Source organism: Lissotriton helveticus, chromosome 12 (assembly GCF_964261635.1).
Source record: "Lissotriton helveticus chromosome 12, aLisHel1.1, whole genome shotgun sequence".
Classification (NCBI taxonomy): Eukaryota; Metazoa; Chordata; class Amphibia; order Caudata; family Salamandridae; genus Lissotriton; species Lissotriton helveticus.
This window is the reverse complement of record NC_136073.1, coordinates 140,958,532-140,978,183: the sequence shown is the minus strand read 5'-3', so window position 1 is coordinate 140,978,183 and position 19,652 is coordinate 140,958,532. Positions and strand designations below refer to the sequence as shown.

The 19,652-nt window shown below is 47.7% G+C and overlaps 1 non-coding gene across 1 annotated transcript; it reads left to right on the top strand.

Annotated features, from left to right (window-relative positions):
* The first annotated feature begins 2,558 nt into the window (after positions 1–2,558).
* TRNAN-GUU (transfer RNA asparagine (anticodon GUU)) lies at positions 2,559–2,632 on the top strand. The gene has a single exon. It is a non-coding gene; the product is annotated as a tRNA-Asn (tRNA).
* The last annotated feature ends 17,020 nt before the right edge of the window (positions 2,633–19,652 follow it).

The window sequence follows — 19,652 nt, the reverse complement described above, 5'->3', positions numbered from 1 at the left end:
GCGGCTATATCACCATTTTCACTGCAGCTATACGGCCCAGCCAGGAAATAGAATGTGGCCTCCACTTGAGGGGAGAATCTCTGACCTGTCGGGAGATTGCCACATTGTTTGTTACTCTGGTGGCTTGTATAGTAGTGGAGACTTCCAGTCCTAGATAAGGAATTGAGTCACAGGCCCACTGGACCGGACATGAACGCTGTAGGAACTACAACATCTCAGGCTGCAAGGAAAGGTCTAAGGCCCGATATTTATGTACATTGATTTTAAACCCAGAGGCCAGGGCAAACCTGTCGAGCTCAGCCAGTAAAGCGGGCAAAGATTTCCGAGGGTGTTCCAGCGTGGCTACCACGGGATCCACATATAAACAAAGTTTGTGCTCTGACCCCCGTGCGCGCCCCTCTGATGTTCGGATCATCCCAAACCCTTTGGGCCATAGGTTCCATATACAGGGCCAGCAGAAGCGGCAACAGGCTACAGCCCTGCCTCATCCCCCTGAATATCAGAAAGGCCGACGAAGCTATCCCATTCACCCGTACTGTGGCCGTGGGCCTAGCGTAGCTACTAAATACACAGTCAATGAAGCAGCATGGGAGACCAAAGTGAGTCAGAGTTGCCCTGAGATATGCCCAATGAACCCTGTTGAATGCTTTTTCAGCATCAAGAGAAAATCATGCGTTCTGCTGGGAAGCGTTCAGATCTGATAACCAAATGCAGCAGCCGGTTAGTGTTGTCAGAACACTGACGTCCGGGAACAAACCCGGATTGGTCCGGGTCTATTAACCCGGGCAGGTGACGAGAGAACCTACTCACTAGGATCCCAGTGAATATCTTTAGATCCACATTGACATTGTTTATTTTGAGGTGGTGCCAGCCGCACTCAGTTTCTTTAACCGCTCCCTTCCTGGATGTGCAGCCCTTCCCTTATCTCCCTGCACTGCAGAGCTTCGGGGCAAGCTCCACTCTCGCCGCAGGCTCCTCTGACAGCTCAGCCTGGTGCCTGTCATGGTTTTGGGTTCAACTCACGCCCAGCGGTTGACCGGACACTCCTCCTCCTCATGCCACAAATCCTGCAGCGGGACGGCACCTCGTCAGTCCAGCACCACTTGCTGGGGTCTCTGCAGACTGTCAGTCGAGCCACTACCACTGACTCCTGTACGCTCCACGCGGGAATCTCGCCTTCCCCACGCAGTTCTTACTGCTGTCTGGTGCCGCCATACATTTACTGGCAAATCAGGTGCGGGTGGGCTCCTGATCACCTCCTTCTCTCCACAGGCACCTCACATGCGCCACGGACCATCAGGTGCTTCCTACGCCCGCTGGCAGGGGGTGCCCTCAACCCGAGCTACACTCTCCCCCTCTACCACCACCAAGGCAGCTACACAAACGGGTTCCCCTTCCGTCGCCAATGTAAGGTAGTGGGGCCCTAGGCCCCCATGTATATATAGTAACAACACAAACACTGGATTATACTTCGTAGAACTGGCCCAGGGCATAAGCGCCCAACCCTTTTTATTAACAGGGTCACATGTCCTGAGACGCCCGTGTTGGATGGGTGTGGGGTGGGGTGTAAGACAGCCCTCAGGGAGTGGCTGGCACAACAAAAACTAGACCAGTGTCTGACAGGTCACTACACTCCCCAACTCATATTCCACTTTATCACAGTCTTCAATAAATCATGTTATTTTAAAAATATTTATATCAATTAGGGATGTGATTGTAAAATGTCAGTGGCATCACTATACACTTTCATTACATGATTTGCTGTAAACAATTTATAAAATTATTTTATCTTTTACTTTGTTTTTTTTTTGCTTTACTAATTAGTGTTCCTGCTGCTGTTTATTTACATAACACAAATTCAACTAAGGTGGCACAGTAAAGTAAGAATATGTAAAACAGGATTAGGTGGCTTTGTGAACCTTTGTATGGAATCGAGAAATCTGTTTTTGACCTCATGGACCATGGTACAGGTTTGAATTCCTTAGGTTCGCCTCGTCCTCAGCCTTAAGTGCTTGTTGTGTCCCACACATCCCTCTGTGGATGCTGTAGCAGCCAAGATGATGTGCTGCATAGATACATACTTACGAGGTCCCACAGGGGAGATACTGACTATGCCAATGCTTGTTTCCATTTACTTGTGCTGTTGATTTATTTTCCAGTTTCCTCTTGTTTGCTACATTGTTACAGTTTCCTCTTCCTTGTGGGTTTGTTTCAGCTTCATCTTGTCCGAGGCTCAGTTGGAGTTTAAATCCTACCTTGTTACAGTTTCATTTCGCTGAGACTTTGTTGCGTGATTTCACCGTGTGGCTTTTGGTGCAGTTTCCCGTCGCTGCTGCTTTTATCTTGTTCCGAGCTTTGCTGCAACTTGCAGTGTTTAAGATTTTTCCATCGTCCTTCCCCCTTCAGTTCTGACTTTGTCTCAGAATCCTCTGGTGTTGACAACCTTATCAGATATTGGTCAGCTGTATTATATGTACTGTAGAAATTCGTCAAAAACTCATCATCACACAGTACATGGCATCTGTAGTAGTTTACACGCACGTGATTTAGGGCAACCAGTCTCTGTGGCGCAATCGGTTAGCGCGTTCGGCTGTTAACCGAAAGGTTGGTGGTTCAAGCCCACCCAGGGACGTTTTATTTATTTACTTTACATGATATCTGCAAGTAAACCGAATTTGGCTTGAGTAACAAAACTGTGTGTTTACCCAGGGACGTTTCGTTTATTTACTTTACATGATATTTGCATGTAAACTGAACTTGGCTTGAATACCAAAACTGTGTGATTACCCAGGGACGTTTCGTTTATTTACTTTACATGATATTTGCAAGTAAAGTTAACGTGGCTTGAATAACAAAACTGTGTGTTTACCCAGGGACGTTTCGTTTATTTACTTTACATGATATTTGCATGTAAACTGAACTTGGCTTGAATACCAAAACTGTGTGATTACCCAGGGACGTTTCGTTTATTTACTTTACATGATATTTGCAAGTAAAGTTAACGTGGCTTGAATAACAAAACTGTGTGTTTACCCAGGGACGTTTCGTTTATTTACTTTACATGATATTTGCAAGTAAAGTTAACGTGGCTTGAATAACAAAACTGTGTGCTTATACTCCAACACGGGAATGATAAAAAAAAACACGTTCCCACACAGAGAAGACATTTTCTTTTCCTTCGTGCTTGTTCCTGCTATGCGCCTGCCCGAGGCCACGCAGTGGCCATAGAGAGGGCGGGCCACTAGTCTCGGAGGGCTGTCCCGCCCCCAGCAGGATGTAGCTTCTCCTCCTCCTGGTTGGAGGAGGCGGCTGGACGTGATTCTCGTCCGGGGCGGCGGGGAGGGGCCTCCGTGGGTACTTAGGTTTCTGCACCACGTTGGAGGGCCTCTTTGCCGCCCCGGACGCCGTCTGTTCTCGTCGGGACACTCTTTTACTATGCGGTGAGTGTGGCCTTACCCCCCCCCCCCCTCCGCCTACTCCTTCCTTGCTGAAGTTTGAGTTATGGCTCGGCGGCCCGCTTAGTGTCGGGCCGCCGTGGAGGTGAGGGTTGCGACGCGGCGACGAGATTTCTCCCCTCCCGCACTTTCTCTTTGGGGTGCGGGCGAGACCGGTTAGCCCACGAGGTTGTTTGGCCGGCCATTGGGGGTGATGTCCCTTCCCCCCCCCCTATCATGCCTCAAATCCTTTGTGAGCCGGGCGGCTCGAGTGGCCCTCAGTTGGGCCCCCCAAGGAGGGAAAAGCTCTCGCGCTGGCGGGTTCCTGTCTGTGACCGAGTGTGAGGGGACTAGGTGTCAGCACATGTGCTGTGCGCTTACTATTGTCTTGGCCCGGGCCCTGAGCCTGACGCTTGCCGCCTCGTCACTCAGGCCGGGCAGGGACCGTGAGATGGTTTCGGATGGTCCCTAGCAATTCCCGCCCCCCCCCCCTTGTCCCCGTGCGGGCCTCAATTGAACGCTACGCTTCGTAGAGTTGAAATCACATCATCGACAGTGTCGTGTACCTTTGGTGCATTGCTATTGTGTCTATTTTGTTAGGAGACGGTTGGTAAAGGGGGTTACCGAGCATAATCTTGGCGCGCTTGCAATCATGCAATGCTAAAACACTTCCTGGAACAGTATTGCTCTGTGTATGTGGGGGATATGTGTGCCGACAGCCATACTTAATGTGAAACTTGCTGGACATTGTATGCATGCTATCGTTTTATTTCATTGATGGTTTCGTTTACATGCGATTGCTTATTCTATTGTTATATACCACGTGTGTTGAGCGGTATTCATGTGTGGGGCAGGTATGCTGTGATGTTCTCATCATGTCCTGTTATGCTTGGTGATTCCGAGCATTTTGCTGCTTAACCTAGCACCCCCCCACCCCCCCCTTCCCTATTGCTTGCCATGTGGTGGGCGGTCTCGGTGTGTGTGTGATGCCGCCATGTCCGGGTTGAGTGCCGTTTAAGACTTGTTTCGGCAGGGGATTTGTTTATCACGCTTTGCACGTGGCGGACAGCCATGGGGGTCAGTAGTGTATGTTGTCTCCCGTGCTGAGGTCACAGGCCAGATATCGGCAATTCCTTTGGTACCTGTGCGACTACTATGCCCCGCTTTATTTTCACGTCCACAGCCATATTTCTACACCCCCATGCTTCGGTGCCACTACGGGATCCGGTGGCATTGAGCATCGGTCCTGCGGAATCGGTGGGAGTCGCGGCTAGGGCGCCACTATTTATGTTCTAGTGAATACATAAATGAATGTCTCTAATTATGTAGTGTGCGGCGCGATGGGCTAAGCCTGGTTCTCCTGCCGGGTGCGGCTGGGTGTTCGGCGTCTGGTTGCACGGGCAGCCGGGTGTCGGTAATATCGGTAGCTGGTCGTGAGGGTTGGCTACACTGCAGGTGGTCGCTGCTTCAGGCCTCATGCAGCAGTATCTGTTTGTGGGGACGCTTTCCTATTGTGCCATTTCTTCACGATTGCAGGCTCAGATCGCTTCCTTCAAGCAGCTTCAACCCCCCTTCAGGGAGGTTTGTATACTGGCGAAGCAGGAGGGGCAGGTTCAGGAGGGAGCCCTGTGCATGGGATTGGAGTGCATTGATGCAATCGCTCGGTGGCCACAAAAAGATGTGTTTTATGCTGATTTACAAGTGTCATGGCGTTGGCAGCAGGAGGGATATGCCTTTCCGTGCGCTATGGTCTTAATGGGGCCCATATTTGCTTCAGTGCGATGGATAGCCTTACGTGCGCAAATTTGTTCATTGCAGGTCTGATTGAATTCACACGTGACATTAGATATGTGAGCGCGAGGGTTCAGCACATTACGCGCGTAAATGTGTGGGAGCATAGTATCATTGGCCTCGCGGCCTATTTGTTTTAAATCTTCTTGTAACGCGTTGCGTGGCATTTTTCAGCGCGATGGGTAAGCATATTCTGTGCACAGTTTAGTTTGTGTCGTTCATATTTACAAGGAGGTATGGTATGATTGGGCCTTAGTACATCGAGGCCCAATTGTGTGACTGATTCAATTTGCACGTGGCATTAGATATTTGAGCGCGAGGGCTCAGCCGATTACGTGCAAATTTGTGGTTTTGGCTGTATTTACAATTGGAGTACAGTATTATGGGTCATAGTACCTCGAGGCCCAATCGAGTGACTTATCCAAAAAATTTAACGTGACATTGTGTATTGCTGCGAGATCGGTAAGATTATTGCGGGCGCGAATTCGTTGCTTGAGTCCATTCATAAGGAGTAGCATTGGGCCATATTACCTCAAGGCCCATCTGAGTGACTCTTTCATCTTTTACACTTGGTATTGCTTTTGCAGTGTGTTGACTTAGCCTAATCCGTGCGCAGTGGTGTTGAGGGTGTCCGTAGTTACAAAGTATATAATACCTTGGGACATTAGTATCTCGAAGCACTATCGAGGGACTCATTCAGTTCGAACACGTGGCGACGCATATTTCAGGGCGAGAGGTAAGCCATTACGGCTGCAACTTTGTTTTGTGTTCGTATCTCCAATTGTTGTGTACAGCATCATGGGGCCATGGTATCTCTAAGTCCAATCGGTGATTTATTAATTTTATTTGTGGCCTTACATATCTCAGCGAGTAGGGTAGGCCGATCACGTGCACTAGTTGCTTATTCATTCCCCCGACATCTCATCTACTAAGGGTCATTATTATAGTGCAGATGAGGAACTATACCACTAATGCACCTACGTCCAGTTGCGAACGAATACTTGCCTAAATCTATAAACTTTATACCTAAGTTAGGTAATACTGGTTGGCTGTAATATCTTTCCTGGTTATTGTTCCTTTGTACGTGTGTTACGAAATTGTCAAGCTATTTATAAGGAAGGCCCATTACGATTTCGAATGAGTGTCAGCCGTGACGGTGCTAACCCTCAATACCTGTTACTGCGTTACAACACCATCCCACATCGGTGGTACCTTCCTTTCAAATCCCTAGGAACAGGTGCGAGTGCACAAGCCTAATGTCACCAGGATTGTTTATTGGTAGGATGTGCCGTTATGAAACTTTTTCAAATTTTTGTCTTCTGTACGCCAATTTGCTCCTGTTTGGGAGCCCGACATAGTGGGAATTTGACGTTAAAGTGCAACATCCTGCCACAAGGGTATCTTGCTATAAGTTGTCCTACCATACCACTACATGTGAGGCATTTAGGGGACAAATGACATGCCCACGATCATTTACCCAAGATAAATATTGGATATGCTGCCAGCGTCATCAGGAGTGTTATCTTGCCATAAGTTGTCCTACCATACCACTACAATGTGAGGCATTTAGGGGACAAATGACATGCCCACGATCATTTATCCAAGATAAATATTGGATATGCTGCCAGCGTCATCAGGAGTTTAACAGGACAGTTACACTGACGATGGAGGGTGCGAGGGGTTCACTAAAGACTTACGGAAGCAATCCTTTCTTCGATCCCTGCTCTATGTCTCCACATCCTATCATGCACCCTGTTTAGTAGTGTCATACCCTCCAGCTTTACAGAGTATTAGTTTGATCCCCTGATTACGAGCCCGCAAGTTAAGGGTGCACTAGCACGGCTCACTTGCATACTATTGCTATAGTCTTCCAATGTTGTACCACATAGGTCTGTCGTAGGCATCATATTCTTTCTGCAAGTTTTCGCATCTGCAGCATAGTGTCAATTTAGATGGGGGTAATATAATCCTGGTTGGTATCCTCAGCTTCACTACACACCAGTAACTCCTCGTTCTAAGTGTTTGAGGTCACTGACAGGCATGATGGGCCCTGCGATTTGAAGTATAGATGCTTGGTGACCATCAGTATACAGGATTGTCCGCAGCCCAACAAGAGAATTATTTCTGTGTTCTCTTCCAGCTGTTGAATCACTTCTTGACTAATTTCATATTGGGAGTCCTCTAGGGACCGTCTTCGTCAAGTATGTCGTTGGCAGTACAGGCTCAGGCTGAGGTTGCAACAGTTACCTCCTCTCTTCAGCGATATGAGTGGAACATGGCAGGCTGGTGACCCTACATCCCACGGAGCAGCAGGTGCTCCTAAATGATGGCACAGTATTTGCTGCCTGTCAGGTTCCGGAGCCGTGGATAAGCAGACAGATAACAGCAGTAGTGTGGAAGAGCATAGACTAGTGGCATGGGACCTTTTCTTCCCATGGGTTAAATTAACATCACAGGTCCCGGGCATGCCCATATAACGAGTTTCTGCACCTATTGTTTAGGCCCCAGGAGATCGACATGCGTATGGGGGTTAAGTTTGGATACTATTAGCAAAAGGTAAGACCTAGAATTTGCCTATTTATCCTAATTTAGCACAGCCTAAGACTGATACCCACACAGTCTATCCTTCCATGACAGCACAGTCAAGCTAATACCCTATAGAAATGAGTTCATACAGAATAGTTACCTTTGCTTCCTGGGCCAGGCTGCACCTGCACCTGCTTGCGCACTGTGTGCCAGCGGCATGCCCCCCCCCCCCAATTTTTTCTAGACTAAGAGTAGTCTTTGCATACAAGTCGCTAACTTTCTTAAGCACTTGCCCTGGTAGGCTCCACTAGTGCATCCACGGCGTTTGGCCACTTGTCTCCCTCACTTCTCCAGCCGGTAAGCAGCGCTCTGGCCTTTTCCAGTGTCGGCACCTATGAGCTTTATCATCGGAAAGGCACCGAACATTTGCGATTGTTGTGCCCAGTGTGATCAGCCTTTGGATGTTTAATTTTGTTGGTGGCTGTGTATGTGGGCCACTTCTGAGTTGCCCCGGGGCCTTGTGGAGGTCGCAACCCTCCCTGCTGGTAGACAGGCCTACCCAGGAGTGTATGGTTACGCAGGCGTTAGTGCATCTGGTGCGTGTCAGGTAACCAATCTTTTCTGAAGTAGCACTTAGGGGCTACAAGAGGTTAGATAAGTGTATGTTGTTACAAGTTTTCCTGGTAGAAGATCACTTGACAGTTGTCCGGTTGCTGGGAAGATACCTCCACACTCTGGGCAAGTAGAATTACTGGAAGTGTAGGTCCGCCTCCATTGTTGGGAAAGGGCAGGTAGTGTCTGTGGAAGTGTCCCTTGCTGGGAAACCTTGTTTGTCAGTTTGAAGACACACACGTTCACCTTTCTCATGCAGTAGGCGGCGTAGTCACTCTATGCTCTCGTCCACTGTGACTTAGAGTTATTGTGACGCATGCTTAGGGTAGAGAGAGTGTATTCTCTGTACCTGGCAGACTCTTTCCTTGGGTTAACAATGGGATGCCCCCCCCCTGAGTTTAGGAGACCTCCTCCATTTTGAGTTCCTCCTCAGATATGAGAGGGCCCGTAGTTCGGGGAGGTGTCTTTAAGAGGAGAACCTTTTGTGCCTCACCCTATGCCTTCTTCTGGTGGGGGCGTCCTAGTGCTCGGGGCGTACACCTAATCTGACCTCTGTCGTGTGGGGGCGGTATCGGCGGCCGGTGCCCCCCCCCCTTGTGTTAGTAGACAGGGTGGCCTGTCACCGTGGCACCCTTCCCGGGCTGTCCCCCCCCCCTGTCTGCACTACAGCAGGTCGGTGCGGGCTTATACAGTGATTGGGCACTTGTATCCTTGGCATCCTGTTGGCCAGCTAGGACACTAAGTATATTTTAGTATAGCGTCATCCCATTACTCCGGGAATCACGCACAGCGTTGTTTAACACCTTGGCTGCCAGAGGACTATAAATTCCTTTATGCCCCTCCCAAAGTGGGAAGCTGGCCTGACATTCCATGTCACCAACCTGGTACCCCCCCCCCCTCCTTGGTTCAGTTTTTCATATCCCTCATGAGGGTCGTAAGTCATCCTTATCGACAAGCTATCCTCGAGGTAGCATGGACTTGCAGCCGTCTGGCTGAACTAGGGGGCATGTGATACTGGCTGTTTCCTTGGCAATCCTATATATCACATGTAAGTCTACCTCACAAGTTGTATCCCAATTGATGCTATGCGCACTGCAGTAGACTTATGTATCCTTCGTGAGTTTAGTTGCACAGCGTATACTTAGCATTTTCCAGTTGAAGTTTTGAGAACTACGCTGCGGCAGTAGTCGTACATCATTGGGTATAGTTTACTGATGCTTTGTACGAATGTTATCAGCGGGGGAGGTCCCCTTATCCCTTGGGCTCTTTCCAGGGGTATTCCTCCTGACCCTGGCTTAGTCTACACTATTGCTGTAGTGGAATTGGTTCCCTGGGGTCTTTGCTGACTAATTTCAGTGGGCTTGTGGTGTCAGCGGCCGTGTCATGTTGCAGGTCGGGATCTTACGGGGGCACTTGGTTTCTGTCCCAGCAATCCCTTGGTGGGGATCTTAAGTCATCTTTCAGACATGCTATCTACGGGTAGCGGGGCCTAAGCTGCTTCCAGACTAAATCCGAGAGGGCAGGTGATGCCTGCGGTTAATACCTGTGTATATATGTATTTATCCTTTCTATGCCCCTGTGCTCTTCCGAGTATAGCTGCACAGGCGTCATTTTAAGCACACTTTCTCCATGTTCTGCGGAGAACGGCGTACAGCAGGAGTTGTAACTTGCGGGGTATAGCCTGCTGTCACTTGTGGTGAAAGGATGTGGTTGAGTTGCTGGGCATGTGCTGGAACGCCTATTGTCGATTCAAAGCACCTTCTGTAGTAGGGGCCCCTCCTCATCCTTTGTCATTCACCTGGTAGTATGAATTCAGGTAACCGGGTTTGGTTATACCTTGGTTGCAAAGCATTAAGACCCAGGGTATCTGCAGATTAGGGGCAGAGGAGCCTGGGTACTTCAGGCATGTAATGGTCATGTCTGGATCAGGTCGCTTCGAGGTGGAAAGGGTCCACCGCTCACCTGTCCTTTTGTCTTGTTCCTTGGACCGTCAAAATGCCCTGCAGAGCAAGGGTTGCAGGTTTCCCAATAAAGCATAGTGGTGGGGGGCCGTGAAAAAATTCACTCAGCGGAGGGGCCTGGGTTTCATCAAACACAAGATGATTCAGGACAAAGTCATGGGGTACTTTGAAGCTGATGGGGTTCATCTCACGCCAGTAGGCTTTGACCTCTTCCTCCTAGATCTTAAAGAAGCATGGATGAGCGAAGGTTGCAGGTAATGTGGAGTAGCAGTGGAGGGGGGGCCCGTGCGGCAGCGGGTACCACCGCACGGGCTGTGGCGGAGTTACTGGGTGATCCGGAAGAAGAGAGGTGCAAACGATGTACTTCAGCGGGCACATGGGGGTGCCAGAGCCTAACCTGTATCCTCATGGGAGGTGCAGGAATTCGTGTCGGCGCCCCAGTAGTCCTTCGGGCGGTTGTGGGCCTGTGCAACCGGGGGTTTGCCTAGTCACGCCCACAGGGGGCGTGTCAGTATTTATAATTTTATTATACAGCAGTTGGGTGCTTTGCCACTGTGCTGTTTGGCTCAACAGGCGGGCAGGTGGCGAGAATGCAGCCTGCCCGGGATCGCCCGTAATGTTTACCCACCATCATTACATATGTTGTATGTAAATAAACCTGCAGCAATTGTTTCCCAAACTAATACGTTGTCTGTGTATTATTTGGCATGTTTGGGGAACTAGGGGGCGGGAGACTTCCTGTGGCCCTGATGTGACTATGCGCCTGCCCGAGGCCACGCAGTGGCCATAGAGAGGGCGGGCCACTAGTCTCGGAGGGCTGTCCCGCCCCCAGCAGGATGTAGCTTCTCCTCCTCCTGGTTGGAGGAGGCGGCTGGACGTGATTCTCGTCCGGGGCGGCGGGGAGGGGCCTCCGTGGGTACTTAGGTTTCTGCACCACGTTGGAGGGCCTCTTTGCCGCCCCGGACGCCGTCTGTTCTCGTCGGGACACTCTTTTCCCTCCCTTGCCTCTAACCCAGAGTGTTGGTATGGGGGATTGGTGGAGGTTTTTAATGTGTCCATTTATCGTTGCAGGTTGGAGTTAAGCGGAGTTACTGGGCGATCCGGAAGAAGAGAGGTGCAAACGATGTACTTCAGCGGGCACATGGGGGTGCCAGAGCCTAACCTGTATCCTCATGGGAGGTGCAGGAATTCGTGTCGGCGCCCCAGTAGTCCTTCGGGCGGTTGTGGGCCTGTGCAACCGGGGGTTTGCCTAGTCACGCCCACAGGGGGCGTGTCAGTATTTATAATTTTATTATACAGCAGTTGGGTGCTTTGCCACTGTGCTGTTTGGCTCAACAGGCGGGCAGGTGGCGAGAATGCAGCCTGCCCGGGATCGCCCGTAATGTTTACCCACCATCATTACATATGTTGTATGTAAATAAACCTGCAGCAATTGTTTCCCAAACTAATACGTTGTGTGTGTATTATTTGGCATGTTTGGGGAACTAGGGGGCGGGAGACTTCCTGTGGCCCTGATGTGACTATTGCTCGCAGCATCCTGGTATGCCTTTTCATCTCCGATACTAGAAATGCCGATGGCTGCTCTAGTTATTTGACCACACTGCTACACTCAGGCCTGCAAGGGCGGCCATTTTGTTTCTACTTCCCTGCCCAATTCATATCCCTGAGTCTCCGAAGGTCCCTACTGGAGACCCCATGAGAAAGCGTGGCTGCTTTTCTCGCTCTCGTAATGGGAGTGTTAGTGGAAAAGGGAAGGTGCCCTAATACAAGACAGAGGGGTGCCTTGGGAAAGTGGGGTACTATTATTTTAGGTCTCACCTCTCAATGCGCATGCGCATTGAGCAGAGCGAGACTATAGCGACTTAAACAGACTTTACCCAACTGGGCGATTTGGTACTGTGCTCGTTCGCTTTTAGGTCAATGCGCAAGCGCATTGACCTAAAATGTGCGTGCACATCATCAAATCGCCATCTGTTCCCTCAGCCGCACTCCTCCCACACCTTTGAAGTGAAGCTTAGCTTCACTTCAAAGGCCCCTGCTGCTTCACACCCTCATCGCCGCTCTCCCCGCTCCGCCCCCTCCCCTGCCCGCCGTGTCGCATTTCTCCTCCCCCTCCCCTTCTCTGCCTTCTGTCGTAGTTTGGTCTCCTTTATTTTCTTGTTGATTGACTAAAAATAATTAAGTGTGAGCCTCTTTGCTTTTCAGTAAAGGTTGTGCACCTTTTATCCATCTTACTATCGCATCGTTTATGCATTGTCTTGTGAGTGCTAGTTTCATACCGTTTTAAGTTTGCTTTTGTGTAAGACTTGTCTTAAAATTATGTTTTCGAACCGCAGCTGGCCGCAACGTCGGTACTCCGTGTTGCATTTCTCCTCCCCCCTCCCCTTCTCTGCCTTCGTAGTTTGGTCTCCTTTATTATCTTGTTGATTTACCGCTCTCCCCGCTCCGCCCCCTCCCCTGCCCGCCATGTCGCATTTCTCCTCCCCCCTCCCCTTCTCTGCCTTCTGTCGTAGTTTGGTCTCCTTTATTTTCTTGTTGATTTACTAAAAATAATTAAGTGTAAGCCTATTTGCTTTTCAGTAAAGGTTGTGCACCTTTTATCCATCTTACTATCGCATCGTTTATGCATTGTCTTGTGAGTGCTAGTTTCATACCGTTTTAAGTTTGCTTTTGTCTAAGACTTGTCTTAAAATTATGTTTTGGAACCACTGCTGACCGCAACGTCGGTACTCCGTGTCGCATTTCTCCTCCCCCCTCCCCTTCTCTGCCTTCGTAGTTTGGTCTCCTTTATTTTCTTGTTGATTTACTAAAAATAATTAAGTGTAAGCCTATTTGCTTTTCAGTAAAGGTTGTGCACCTTTTCTCCATCTTACTATCGCATCGTTTATGCATTGTCTTGTGAGTGCTAGTTTCATACCGTTTTAAGTTTGCTTTTGTGTAAGACTTGTCTTAAAATTATGTTTTGGAACCACTGCTGGCCGCAACGTCGGTACTACCCCAAATAAAACAGCTTGACACTTCACTTCGCTTTGTTTTGCTTGCGTTTAGCTGCTCCATTGCTGAAAAATGTTCATTTGCTGCGTAAAAAAGCTGTTTTTAGACTGCACTGTTCTAAACTTTCACTCCATAAAAGCATGGTTATACAAGAGTGGCCAGACTCCACCAATGTATTAAACACAATTTATGTATATTAGACGCAATGTCTCGCATAAAATAATAGAATTTCGCCCTATTTTTTTCAAATTCAAAAAAAGTCTTTAATCGATATTTTTCAATCATAAAAAGACATTTTACAAATTAACCCCCCCCCCCCCCCACCCAGCAAAATACAAGATCCACAATAAGTCATTTCGGCATTATCCCAAAAAAAAAGAAATATAATTTTTTTTTTAAAAATAGCAAACTAGCTCATCCATATTTACAAGTTTAAATATATTATATTAGAATGAATAAAACAGTTATTAAAAAAACGAAATTCATTCAGTGCAAAATATATCAGTTACTTAATACAATGTACAAAATCGTATAGCAGCATGTAACAACTAGCCTTAGGATTATTCCAAACTCATTTTACGGGCCCGAATTATCCACATCCAATGTAGAAATTTCGACATGGCTATGACAACTGGCTGAGAGGTATCAGTTCTTAAAATCCTGGCGGCCTCACTAGCCGTTTTAAAGCCTAACTGAACACAAATCGGTTTTAGCCACGATCCTCTGGGTGCGTTATATTCTGGACAGGCAAACAACACATGCCCAATGTTTTCCCTTTGATCAGGACAGAAAGGGCACCCCGAAATTTGGTTCCCATGCCATTTTACAGTTAAGGCATTTAGTGGTAGTGTCCCCACCCTCAATTGATGGTACTTCTTCCGGTCCCCTGGGCTGGTAATCCAATCCCAATAAGGTTCTAGGGCCGGTGCATGCTTGAGTCTAAGAAATCAGTAGTAAAGGACGGTTCAATGCGACCTCCAAAGTTCTTAGCCTCAACCATGTTCCAATACAATTCACAAAGTACTTTCTTAGGTGGGAAAACATTCCTCACAGGGTCATCCCATAGTGGAGATAGACCCATAGCCATATAAATTGTTTTCACCTCTCTCATCCATAAAATTATATGAGCTTTATCCGAGGCTCTAACCTCGAGGAAACCCTGGGCATACTGGGAGAGTTCCGGGGTTACCCATAATCTCCTCCAGTAGGCAACCAATCTGTATTTGGCCATATCCTCGAAGCTATGAGTTCCCAGGTCATAGTGGAGAGGTATCAAGGGAGTGGATATTGGTAAACCAGTGATGTTGCGGAAAAATATTTTGGGCAACCGTCAACTTTGTAAGGTTACTGGGCCCCCAGAGTTCAGCCCCATAAAGGACCGCTGCTCCAACCTTTGCATTGTAGATCTTTAGGACCGGAGTGATAGGTCTTGTGCGTGAGGAATAAAATTCCTTGGTGAGTGCTCCTGTCAATTGTGCATGCCTCGTAACCAGCTGGTTGGTGTGCTGTTTCCAATCTAGTTTGTATGACAGGGTAATGCCCAAATAATTAAAAACTTGGGTCTGTTCTAACTGGACCCCGTCCATGGTCACCTTCCCTCTCACATGTTTCTGTTTGTGCAGAACCATGAATTTTGTTTTGGTTGTGTTAATAACAAGACCATGGTCTGCACAAAACACTTCAAAGACTCCAATGGCCTTCTGGAGTCCCTGTTGGGTCTTTGATATTAGTAAGGTGTCATCCGCAAACATCAACAGGGGGATCAGTCTTTTCGCCAGCTTAGGTGCGTCGGTCGGTTGTTGTTCGAAATACCTGATCACCCTGTTGATGTATAACGAGAAGAGGGTTGGGGCTAGCACACATCCTTGGCGTACTCCCCTTGCAATGGGGAATTTATCAGTTACGCTACCCTGCTGATTCCATCGAACTTGTGCAAAATTATTCTCGTGCAATCTGATTAATAAAGACAAAATTTCATTTGGGATGCCCTGTTCTTGTAGAGCTTTCCACAGCTTAGCACGGGGTACCAAGTCGAATGCTGATTTTAAATCAACAAAGGCTGCAAAAAGCATACCCCCCCCAAGTAGCACTACACGCCAGTATAATAAAACAAATCTAAAAACTTGATCAATGGTACTGGTATGACTGCGAAACCCTGCCTGTAGAGGTGACAAAATGTCCTGTTCATCTATCCAGCCGTGGATACGCTGCAATACAAGCCTCGCAAATACTTTTTGTATACATGCGATAAGGCCGATAGGCCTATAGTTGCCTGGGTCCGAGCATGCCCCCTTTTTAAAGATTGGGATAATCTCGACTCCCTTCCAAGTCTCCGGAATAGGCGAGCCCTTCGCAATACCATTTGCAAGCAACTGAATGTAGGAAGCCCAAAGATCCTTGTCATGCATAAACAAATCTGCAGGAACAGAATCCAAACCTGGGGCCCTCGCTTTTGGGATGTTATTTAAGATTTTTAGAACATCAGCTTTAGTGAAGAATAGGTAACTGGCACTCGTGATTGTATTCAAAAATGCCTCGCACCCATCTTCATCTCCATCCTCAGAAGCGAACTGGGACGCATAATGGGAGACCCATGCGTCTGGTGTCACATGATTCGTGGGTTCTCCTCTTTTGCCCCCCCTTCCCCATTTAACGATGTTCCAGAAGGAGGACATAGATCTTTCTATGCTGGCTTTTAAGAGATCCTTCCAATAGCCATCATCCCATTCCCCTTTGGCCCTGGTTTGTGTTTTTTTATACATGACCCGGGCATCCTTTATCTTAACTATGTCTTTTGTTTTTACTGCATCAGACAAGGCCCTGTAGGCAACCCTGCAGGATTTGTCGTACCATTGATCCTCCTTCCTTGCTGGCCTACACTGTCTTTTAGTAACTTTTTTGACAAAGAAGAATTTCAATTTATTAAAAAACACATCATGGATCCTACTAACATTAGATACCGGAGTCTCCATAGTGGAGTTACTCCTTAATTCTATGATAGCCTGGGTTGTTAATTCCCTCATCGCTATTACACTTTCTTCGTTGGTTACACAGTTGGACCATCTAATACGTCTATTGTCATTTGAGAGGGCTATTTGAACATTATCCCTCAATTCATCACTTTTCAGTAGATCGAACAACTTAAATGACAAAATTAGTGGGTCATGATCACTTTCGGCCCTTGGCTCTATCCGCATATCATTGACGCTAGACCAATTCTCCTTATTAATGAGAATATAGTCAATACGACTGTGTGATATGCCATTGTTAAAAGTAAGGGCACCCTGTTTATCAGAACCCGTTCTTCCGTTGGTGGCCCGTAGCCCATGCTCCACACAATACTTTTAATTGCAATGCGGCCTCTGTCCACTTTTTAATAGGTGTTAGAGATAATTGAGGGATTTCCCAGATATAGTCCTCTTCCACCGTAAGATCTATATCATGGTTATCTAGGGGTTCGAAACAACAATTAAAATCACCGCCAACAATAACATTGGCATTCAAAGAATATTGCTTTAAAAGAGAATCTAATTGGTCAACTACCTCAGTGGATTTACCACCTGGTAGCCCCCTTGAATAAATGTTAAGAATGTAAAGATCCTTACAGTGAGGTCGCTGGAGTTTAACTAGCAGAATATCGGGGCTATTAGTAGCCAATTGGAGAGCAGAGTACCCACTATTTTGTTTGACCCATGTCACCAAGCCCCCCATTGGCCTTCCCCTTAAACTCGGTGTAGCCGGGATAAAAATTTGTAAATATCCTTGTATTGGTTCTGGGGCTACCTGCCAAGTTTCCTGGAGAAGGATTATATCCTTTGTACCCAGGAAAGCTAGCCAGTCCAACGATATCATTTTACTTTTTAGACCTGCAACATTCCATGACAGCAGGGTAAATTGGACAGAGACATTAGCGTTAGGAGGTTCCGTGCTAGTGGGTTGATTAACCCTATGATCTTGAAATGGAATACTTTCGCTCTTGCTTTTCTCAGTTACCACCAAGTTTGATGATGTATTTACAATTACGCTGTTATTAATAATACAAACAGGTCGGCTAATGGGGTCATAGACCTCCTCTAGTACCACCAAGGTGTCTAGTCTACTCATCACTTTTGTCTGGGGCGTGTGAATATCAGCTATCATGGCATTTATCTGAGCCGTTGGATCTCCCACTTGGTAATCTCCGGATGGGATGGGGCTAGCAATGTTACATCCCCTACCAAGTCAATCACAATCATTTAACCCCGATAGAACCTCATATCTATTTCCCAAAGCCATTCCCCAATCGTTAGCTGGTGCCTTTGTTCCTCTACTATTTCTCACAGTGTCCCACACTGGTCCCGGAGTCTTAGGGAATGTTACATTTTGTTGTTCACCATAAAAGAATTTGAAAGTAAGGGGAACAACAGTCCCAGATCTTCTTTGTGGCGGTAAGATATTAGATAGGACATTGGGTAGAACAGCCGGGTGAGAAAAAGTCACTGTTACACAGTCTCCTGTAAACCTTTTTGGTTGATTCCCAATCCAAGCGACCCTTTTCACTGTCTTAATTACACCCGCTAACTGTTGCTTTCCTCCTGGCGCCATCTGCATGTTTCCTGTTAGCCAATGCAGTGCTTTACTGGACAGTGATACTGGAGATTCCGATTGACCATTCGTTAATGGTGGTACATTGGCCAACACCAATACCACTGGAGATGCTTCTTCTATGAATTGAAGGGGATCTATTTCTTGGCATGTTACAGGCGGTATATTTAATATTACTGAGCCACCATCTATAGCTACGGGGTGATTATTAGTACTTGTTGGGGCCTGAACCGGGCAAATAGGTAGCGTCAAGGCGCTCCCCTTCTGTATTATACTCCCAACATTGTCCTCTTTTGTTTGAACCACTTGAGTCACTAATGTAGCTAATTTGTCAACCTCATCCACAACCTTGCTCTGAAATCCGCTCATTCTTTTTAGCTCCGCATTAAGTTTGTCAATTTTGGCAACCAAAGGCCTAATGATAGATTTAATTTTAGAGTCTATCATATCAGCTGTCCTGCGGAGCATCTCGTCGTCCCTGTTGCATTTGTCGCTATTATCCCCATGCTCCATAGTTCTGACCTTAGTTTTCCCAGGGGATGTTGCCCTTTTTTTACTCATTCCTGATCGTAGGCCTGTCCGTCTTTGCTGAGTTTTTCTGCGTGTTTTCGCAGGTCGACTTTCCTGTTCAGAAGAGGAAGAGAGATCTTGATCTAAATTTTGGACACATATCTCATGATCAGAGTCAATGTTGTTTTCTGTGTCAATTAGAACTAGAGCTTCTGAATCAACTGCCGGGAGACTATTTTGATCGTGATTATGACTTGGATGTGTAGTAATGTCTGTCAAGTCAATAGAAGTATCCAACAGTGGGATTTCTATCTGTGAGGATGGTTGGATTGGGCTCAGGGGTTGAAGATTGGGAGACTGGCTTAATCCCAGTGACTGTCTCCTTTCACTGTTTATTTTCGTAACCACCTGAACCAAGTAGTTATCTAGTGTATTCGAAACGATTGGAGCCAATTTTTTTGGCATGTTGTACACTAGGTAAATATCTTAACTTAGGAATAATATATCAAGTAACAAATGCAAACAGGACAGAAGATGAGGGAGGAAGATGCTCATCTTAGCGTCCCATTAACAGTAATGTAATAAATAGATTCCTTACTTGGAATGCAAGGGGTATGGCCCAGTCCAGTCACGGACAGTCTCGGACTGTCTAAGACTGTCCGCCCTTTGTCCAGGCTTCGTCCGGGCGTCCCGCGACGCGGGGAGAGCGCGCAATTTCTAGCGCCTCCGGTGTCGGGCGATGACGTGGGGCTCCGCTATGCCCCCTGGGAATTGTAGTTTTTGCCGTTTCCTCCACTCGGCGGCCAGGTGTAATTTTCGGCGGCGGGAGGCACTATCAATGCAGTGTCATGGGCGTCTCGCAGGAAGAACACTGTGACCCCTTGCACCCTCAGCAACAGCAGTTCAGGTATGAAAGACCTGCTCCACCGGGAGAGCGCGCAATTTCTAGCGCCTCCGGTGTCGGGCGATGACGTGGGGCTCCGCTATGCCCCCTGGGAATTGTAGTTTTTGCCGTTTCCTCCACTCGGCGGCCAGGTGTAATTTTCGGCGGCGGGAGGCACTATCAATGCAGTGTCATGGGCGTCTCGCAGGAAGAACACTGTGACCCCTTGCACCCTCAGCAACAGCAGTTCAGGTATTTTTTGCTTTCTTGCGAGTGTGTTACTGAAGCACTGTCCGCCCGATTCACGCAACCACGTGCGCACCAAAATGCTACTTGGTGCACCGAGGGCGCGGATCT